At 38.3% G+C, this 8719-nt stretch overlaps 1 pseudogene; it reads right to left on the bottom strand.

Annotated features, from left to right (window-relative positions):
* Positions 1-313: 313 nt before the first annotated feature.
* On the bottom strand, positions 314-3646 carry LOC107719894 (uncharacterized; annotated as a pseudogene).
* Between the last annotated feature and the right edge of the window lie 5073 nt (positions 3647-8719).

Genomic DNA, 8719 nt, shown 5'->3' with positions numbered 1-8719 from the left:
TTATCTCTTTATCTGTTTATATCTGTTATTTCATCTGTTGCTTCATTTATCCCATTTTTCAATGATTTAATAAGCCTGTTTACTTGTGTGTGTGTTTTAATCTGATATTTCGATTCTTAAAGAAGTCAGAAGTCGGAAGTAAAAAAAAAAAGATTTATTGCCAAGGGATTTTAGTGTCACAAGCTGACAGTACACAGCACACAGACAATAAAAAATAAGATGAGAATAAAAATACACATATGTAAATATAAATAAACAAAAATAGAAAAATTAATTGAAAAATAAAATAGATTGTGTGACCTTTCGACCTGGCCTACTCATCCAGCCAATCCAGGTCCACGCCCTCTCCTCTGAAAGACTGTCTCCTAACACCATAATCAAATTTTAGCTGTGTGTCCACACTTATGTCTTGCAGTGCTCTGAATAGGATGACATCCCTGTCCTCTCCATCCACCTTTAAGACACAGTGAAGAGGCTTCAGGTTGGGCATCTTTGAAGAATGGTTAATCCTTCTTCCGATTGTGTCTGCCTTGGGATGACACTCACAGGGGAACGTCTGAGCATCCATGCACAAGTCTCTCTGCCCAGATTTAAAAAAGAACAGGTACCCGGCCTCATCACGTAAGTCCTGAATCATGGCTCTCCCTGCTGCAGCTGTGATTACCTTCCCGTGGTAATCGCAGACAATGTCACCTTTGGAAAACCTCCGGGTTGCAACCACTCCTGTGATCAAGAGGACATTACATTTTGAGTAAGAACAAAACTACAAGAACTGAACATTACATGTAGGCAAACTTTTCAGTAATTTGATTGTAGCTTTTGCTGCAGCCAATAGTTGCTAAAATGTACATTATAAAATGTACATTATTGTATTCTGTATATTAAAAAAAAAAAAAGATTTACTAACCTAGACCTTGCTGGGGACCAAAGTCCTTAACAGCAAGGCCTTCTCCAGGTCTGCTGAGAGACATTATTGATGATAATTTCATCACTCTCAATGGTGACCTTGGCAGCTGGTTTCCACAACAGCTCGATGTTTTCAGGCTTTGGATGGTTGGCCTTCCACCCTTCCTTCGCAATCAGCCTTGCCACAATTGCGGCTGAAGGCTTGCGGTGTGTGAATTGTGCTAAAAAAAAGGATGACATAACATTATGAGTCGCTCTTCACACTAAATGAATGGCCTAGTTTGAATGGTGTATTGATTGTCAGTGCTGTATTTACGGATTGGGGTACTTACAAAGCAGATATTCCTCTCTCTTGGCAAACTGGGAGCTTCGCCACCTGTCATAAAATACATGGTCTTCAGGAAACCCTTCATCGACCCGCTGTTTTTTGCTCGGTGGCTGACCGTCCAGTGAGACAGGAAATCTGGTCACAAAGGCAGAGAAGTCTTTGGTCGAAGGGTTACATTCCATGCTTGTTCCGGGACTGTTTGGGTCATCGTCTGAAGTAAAGCTGCAAAAGGAAGGAAATAATGTTTAAAAAATAAATTACAATATCAGGACAACATAATCATGTGTACAAGTCATTTGTGGTGCGGTATGACCCTACTGGATGAAATGACCTACCCCGCCAAGGAGTCCAGCAGCACAGCTGTGTCCACAACAAACTGAGGCTGTCACATTCTGTGTTGTTGGACCACACCAGCTCTATGTGCCAGATAATCATTTATGGCCTCCTGATGGTATGCTGGGAGCGTTTGTGCAGCAGCCTCAATGGCCTTCCGCACATCTTGACTCTTTAACATGGGTAGCTTATACCTGCATTGAGAAATGAAATGTTATTTATGAAAATCACTTTGACTGATAAGATATAGGAAATCTATGTGGATCTATGTGGGCACATACATTTCATGTAGGCGATTCATGCCTTGTGACACATTGTGAACAGCATCGCCAGTCGATGAAACAAAAAAGTTGTTGCAGACTTTTTCAGGCCGAATGTTTTCAGGCCTAATCTTTTTAAAAGTACATCTGAAACCACTGTGGAAATAGGACAGACTGTTATAAACTGTGAAAGTTTCAGATGTTTTTTTATTATCATTTTTTTTTTGTAATACTGGAAAAATATCTTTATGCATTACATTAAATCAGCACATTTATTGTATCATACTGTAGTCAGAGATTCAGTCTAATAAGATATGCAAAGCCTTACAGCTACCTCTCTATTGGTCAAGGCAAATGTCACAATATGCTTCAATGATGTTTTGCGGCTGCTGATGCCAGTCACAACCCTGCCACCATGTTGCATCCTGGCCACCCACTCTGCATCCTGGAAAACATTGAAAATTTTTAATTTACTAATGCATTCGTCTCAAACTATTACAGCATATCATGAGGGCCAACTTGCTAAAATAGATAAACTTACCATCAAGCCTTCCACAGCTCCTGGGCACTGATGGTGACGGAAGATTAAGATCGCCTCACAGTAGTAACAGTACAGCGTCTTTTCAGAATTCGTGACCTCACTGCCCTTCAGCAGGTTCCCATAGATCCGGAGGAAGTCTGCCTTTGCAGCTTTCAAAATCTTTTGGAAATCTTTAGTGCTGGGTGCGATCACAGTGGTGGCTGTTGTGGTGGCACCTACAGGGTCTAAGACCAGTTCAGAGTCATCAGGCTGGTTCTTGATGAAGAAACCTCGCCGGAGAAGCTCCTTCACCATGCTGACCTGAGAGTGCCTGTCAGGCAGGATCTCACAAAGCTGGTGGTAATCCCAGGTCCTGTTAGTGCGGATCCACTCCCTGTTGGATGCCTTGGCCTTCTGCAGCTCATCAGATCTTTCATCTGGCATGCTGGATTTCATACAAACCCTAGCCAGGTGAACAGGGAGGTTCTCCTGTGGCTTGTAGCACCGTAAACAGTACACAATGCTGCGATCAGCAGACCTTCAAGAAATAGACAAAACAACATTCCGAACATTTAGTAAAGCAGATATATATATATTTTGCAAAAACAGATAACTCCGTTTTTAACAATTCTCAGAAATCATGTTTTTTTCATTGTGTATTCCAATTAATCTTAATCAGACTGCAGTTGGGTTATTTTGACTAGGTAAAAAAAAAAAAAACCCCGCTAACTAACACAATAAAACACAATAAATATATGATAACATCATAAAACACATGATTTTTGACAATTTTAAAAATATTTTAGAAACTTATTTTTGCAAATAAACTCTTCATATATGTTTTTTTTTAATTTTTTTTTTATTTTACTCATGCTGAGATAGTAGATGTCACAGGGATTATTCCAATGTATAGCTTTAACAGTTTACACAATTAGTTAAGGAACAAAAACACAAGCCTGACCAAAGTCAACTGTGTGAACAAAAGAAATGGGAATATAGAATAAGTAAAATTACAAAAAGTAATACATTAAAAGGAAAGAATATTTTTGTGTAGATTTGCCAGACTTTTTATTTGGCTGATGTTGGAACTTGGTAAAAAAAAAATAAAAAAAAATAACTACCTACATTTCCCAGATTTACACAAAGCTTTAGGTTTTTTTGTTTGTTATTTTACTCATGCTGAGATATTAGATGTCACAGTGAGTATTCAAATGTATAGCTTTAACAGTTTACACAACAATCAAAATTAGTTAAGGAACAAAAACACAAGCCTTACCTTTTCTGAGCTTGTTCTGCCATTTTCAAAGAAAAAAAAACAAAGGATACAATCCAGCAAAGGAGTACAGTATGTGTACCCTGTTGAAACAACACACAGTGTGAAACTGTGAGAGACTTTTCCTCCTGTATTCAAGTCAATTCACACCAGTGGGGGTTGGGGTCATCTCACCTAATGTGGTCACTGAAGCTGAGCCAGTTAGCAGAACATATGTCAGTCCATGGAAAGCCTATGTAGGCCCCGTCAAATAAGTTACAGGTGGTCAATTTTCTTATTTAAAATATTTTCAAGTTAAAAAAAATTGCATTTTTGACTGTGTAGTTGGGGTCATCTCACCTAATGTGGTCACTGAAGCTGAGCCAGTTAGCAGAACATATGTCAGTCCACGGAAAGCCTAGGTAGGCCCTGTCAAATAAGTTACAGGTGGTCAATTTTCTTAGTCAAAAATGCAATTTTTTTTAACTTGAAAATATTTTAAATGTGTAAAAAATAATAATCACTCTTTGAAACTTCAATTTAAAACAGGCAGTGCACAGGCAGCAGGTGAGGTCAAAATGCAGGCAGCAAGTGAGTGCAGCAAGTGAGGTCACAGAGAATTGTGTTTCCCAAACATAAGGTAAATTAAACAGTATTATTTTGAGAGTTGTGCATGTTTGTGCATCCCAAGTGACACATGTAACATATTTGACGAGGCCTACCTAGGCTTTCCGTGGACAGACATTTTGGTTGCACTTTATTTTTCAGTACATGTACTTACATATACTTACAGTATACTTACACTGTACTTACCCAAGAAAGTACTGGTAATATAAGGTTATTGTGTGTGTATATGTGTGTGTATGTATGTGTGTGTGTATATGTGTATATATATGTATATATGTGTATGTGTATCTGCCTGTCTTGACCACTCTTGTGAATAAAAGCTGCATTTGGATCCTCAACTCCGTTGTCACTACGCCTCCGTCGTTACAGTAACTACATGGGGTAGGGTTCGGTTTAGGGGTAAGTTCAGGGTTAGTACCTAGTTAGTACCTATAAAATAAAGTGCTACCAACCATTTTTTAAGCTAACTATGAATACTAATGAGTTATAATATACATTAGCCTGTTATAACACACTTACTGTGCACTGTCCCGTATGTTTTATTCAGTAAAACCATTATAATCAACAAAATATGACTAATTAATGCACTGTCCATGGAAAGCCTGTGGAGGTCCCATGAAATAAGTTACAGGTGTTCAAGTGACACGTGTAACTTATTTGACGGGGCCTCCACAGGTTTCCGTGGACAATGCATTAATAAGTCATACTATAATGACTTTATATTATAATGATTTTATTATAAATAAATAAAGTTTATTTTATTATATTATAATGATTTTATTATGTAAAACATACAGTACTACACACAGGAATCACACTATGACAAGTTAATATACATTACAGCATTTATAGTTAGCTTAAAAAAGGTCTGTCCATGGAAAGCCTGTGTAGGTCCCGTCAAATAAGTTAAAGGTGGTCAAGTATCAAATAAAATATATTTTCTTCTTTAAAATATTTTCAAGTTTTAAAAATTGCAATTATTTAGCATGTTTGTTGTAGTTCAAAGCTAACGAACTTTATTAACATTTCTATTCTATTTTAAAGATGCAGCTAAAATGCCCGCTGTGCCCTGCAAAGGTTGCCCACTTGAGGCACCATCTGAGGTCGCAGCACAAAATGAACAATCCTGAGGAAAGGCAAATTATGCTGCGCTTGGCCAGGGGGCAGGTCTGGCTACATGACATCAGATGTCCCATGTGCAGCATCAATTACAGCAACATTAAACGGCACATCAAATTGTGCCATTGGGAATGCAAGGTAAGTCTTATCTCAAAATAGCATGCTTGTTTTTGTGGATTTATATTTAGATAAATCTTTTAAGAAAATCTGTTTCTTCAGCCAAAGCAGGTGAAAACCTATCTTAAGGAGCTCCAGCTGATGGTCAGTATAGACCAGCTGAAGAAACTCAGAGCTCAAAATCCGTCGGTTCCGATGGTGTCTCGGCTGGATGAAGGAGAAGAGGAAATTCAGGTGGCACTCCCCCAGCCTTCAGAGGATTGTTTCCAGTTGTTGGGTAGGCCTTGAATGTTTCATGTAATAACACAGTAGTATTTTTTCACAAGATGGCAAAAAAATTGTTTTTTTTTTGTGTGTGTGTGTGTTTTCATTGTAGAAGCAATGGAGAACGAGTATAACCCCCAGGGAACCAAGAGCCTGCTAGGTAGGTTTTAAGTGCATCTATCGCTAAGAAAATATGCTATTTTCACTTAGTGCAAATAGCCGCTGCCTTATGTTTATTGCATATATGTACAAAAGTCATTTGAGACCATAGGAAAACTAACTGACTCTATTTCATCATTTGCAGTGCTTCCAAGATGGCAAAAAAAAATGTTTTTTTTTTGTGTGTGTGTGTGTGTGTGTGTGTGTTTTCATTGTAGAAGCAATGGAGAATGAGTATAACCCCCAGGGAACCATGAGCCTGCTAGGTAGGTTTTAAGTGATCAATATATAATTATGTTCTATTATTTCTCCAAGAACAATACATTAACTGCTTTTTTTTATTTTTTGGTAGATTCTCTCCTTCAGGATAATCCGATCTATTCAGTAAGTTTTAGTTGATCAGTTTGTTTGTGTTTGTTAGATTCTGTTGTTTCTCTTTAACCATAACACCAAGCTTATTCTGTTTTGATCTTGCTTTGTGTGTTTCTTTTTTCATGTTTTGGTTCACCCTTTCCTGGAGGAGGACACGGACATCTCCACACTTGATCTGTCAGAGTTTTGGGACTTTTAAACATTTAAATTGTAAAAAAAAAAATAATAATAATTTTTACATGTACATAGTTCTTGTAATTTTAACTATTTTATTGTAAGCAATTATGGATATTTATATGGTTCGATTGTTTAATAATTGTTTAAACACATTTTAAATACTATTATAAATTAATCAGTAGTTCATTTATATTCACATATTTAGAAACGTGAAATAATGTGCGTTAATTTTTAATAATAAATGTATCAAAAATTAACTAATAATTAACATTTCATGTAAATAAAATGCTTACAAATGTCATTAAACTTCTAATTGATATGATCATGCATATCTTGAAAATTACATGTTTGTTTACATTTTTACTGTAGTGCTTTCATCATTAAAATTTGTAAATTATTTTTTGTCTGTCACTGATTTATGTGGACAATGCATTAATACGTTATAATTTGTGATTGCAATGATTTTATTAATAGTTACATATTAATAACATGTATTTTGATGTTATCCTAATCATGAAAATAATTCAAACTTCAACTAATTTAAATTAAGTTAAATTTTAAATAAAATGTTAATTGTTACTAAAATGTGTGGAAAAAATGACAGACAAGAAGTTTATATGTTGAAAAACACTAATTAATTTACTGAAACTTTTGCAAAATATGAAACAAGAACACACAAACACTGACTATTTAGAGGTCTGCACGGGCTTTAAACTGAAGCCCGAGCCCGGCCCGTACCCGAGATCGTTTGATGCAGCCCGACCCGACCCGTTAAATTTACAGCCCGAAACCTGACCCGAACCCGAAATAGGTCTCTCACAACATATAACATTTTGCAAGACGCTGTATTTCAAGATTACATGCAACCACCAGTAAACAAATACGTGTAAAGCAACAGTTTCATCAAGGCACAGCGGCACAAGAGCAAAAGAGAAAAACCACATACTTACCAATTATGAAACGCTGCTGGGTGAGCACAGGTGCGACAGTCACAAATTAAATTTGAATCTCGAACTTCTAACTTCAAAAAAAAAAAAGAGTTTGCGGAAAGTGTTGCAGAACTATTTACACAAATTGATCCTTTTCAGTATGCGTTGTGAAGGAAGAGAACGGCATCGACAGTTGATGGTTTCAGCGCCGTTCCTCCTCTGATTAAGAGTTAGTCCAGCAGCACTGAAGTTTCTCTCGCTGCTGCTACTACTTGCAGGGATGCTGAGTATACTACGGGCCATTCTTGACAGTAACGGGAAAACGCCGCTGTCTCGCTGCCAACCCAAGAGATCCCGCTCCTCTTTCATGTCGTGGTTGTGGCTGATGTATTGCTGAACTTCATCAACCATTTCATTCAGGGGCACGTTTACCCACTCCTCAAACTCTGCCACTACAGTCTTGCTTCTTTTACTTGCTGATTCAACAGCTGGCTCGCCACCATTGGTAAAGCTAGCTATCCGACGCCTGGCTTCTTGGTGGATATCCTCTCTGTCAGGTTGAGACAGCATGCGAAATTGACAGAATTTTGGCCAGAGAAATATGGCAAGTTTATGCAGCGTCTCGATTTTGATTTTGCGATTCAGCCATTCGAGATGTCGCTCACGAATTATGGCCTGGTGTGGACTGTCTGAAGCCACAGGCCTGCAGTGGCGCTTAAGCCGCTCATGCCACAAAACAACCAGGTTAAGTGTGGGGTACTGGTGGCCCTCTAGTTCCCTCTGAGCCTGGTAGAATGGGCAAAGAAAATCTAGCAGGAACTCCAAGACATCTGGAGATACTTCGTCGATTCTTCTGCTTTCTCCGCGGTTGTCAAGTTTTTCACGAAGCTCAGCATATACCGCTTTAATTGAATCCGAGGTAAGGAACACAGAGCTGAACCTGGTGTCCGAAATTTGTCTGACAGTTTTTGTTAACTGGTTTATTATACCTGTTTGCTTGACGTATCTCACGAGTGCTTTGGCTGCCAATAAAGTCTGTGTAATCTCTGGTGCGCAGTCTCGTAGTTCGTCACAATCAAGTGCACGTCTGAGTACTGTGTTATAAACATGGTCCTGACAATCCAGCCGATGATACGGTGCGAGTGCAGCAATTATGTTTGATCCCTGATCAGTGACCCAGACGACTTTGTTCATAACACAGGCATCAAATCCAAGTACAGAAACGAGCTGCCGCTGTAATTCTCTCCGTATGTTGTCACCGGTTTTCGCTTCTTCAGGGGGGAACATCGCTGTTGTAAGGACTCTGCTTCGAAGCAAAAAATTTGGAGTGATGTAGTGGCAAGTGATTGTTAAGAA

Source organism: Sinocyclocheilus rhinocerous, unplaced genomic scaffold (genome assembly GCF_001515625.1).
Source record: "Sinocyclocheilus rhinocerous isolate Xijiao unplaced genomic scaffold, SAMN03320098_v1.1 scaffold3498, whole genome shotgun sequence".
Taxonomy (NCBI): domain Eukaryota; kingdom Metazoa; phylum Chordata; class Actinopteri; order Cypriniformes; family Cyprinidae; genus Sinocyclocheilus; species Sinocyclocheilus rhinocerous.
Note: the sequence above shows the minus strand (reverse complement) of the source record. Positions and strands in the feature narration are given on the sequence as shown.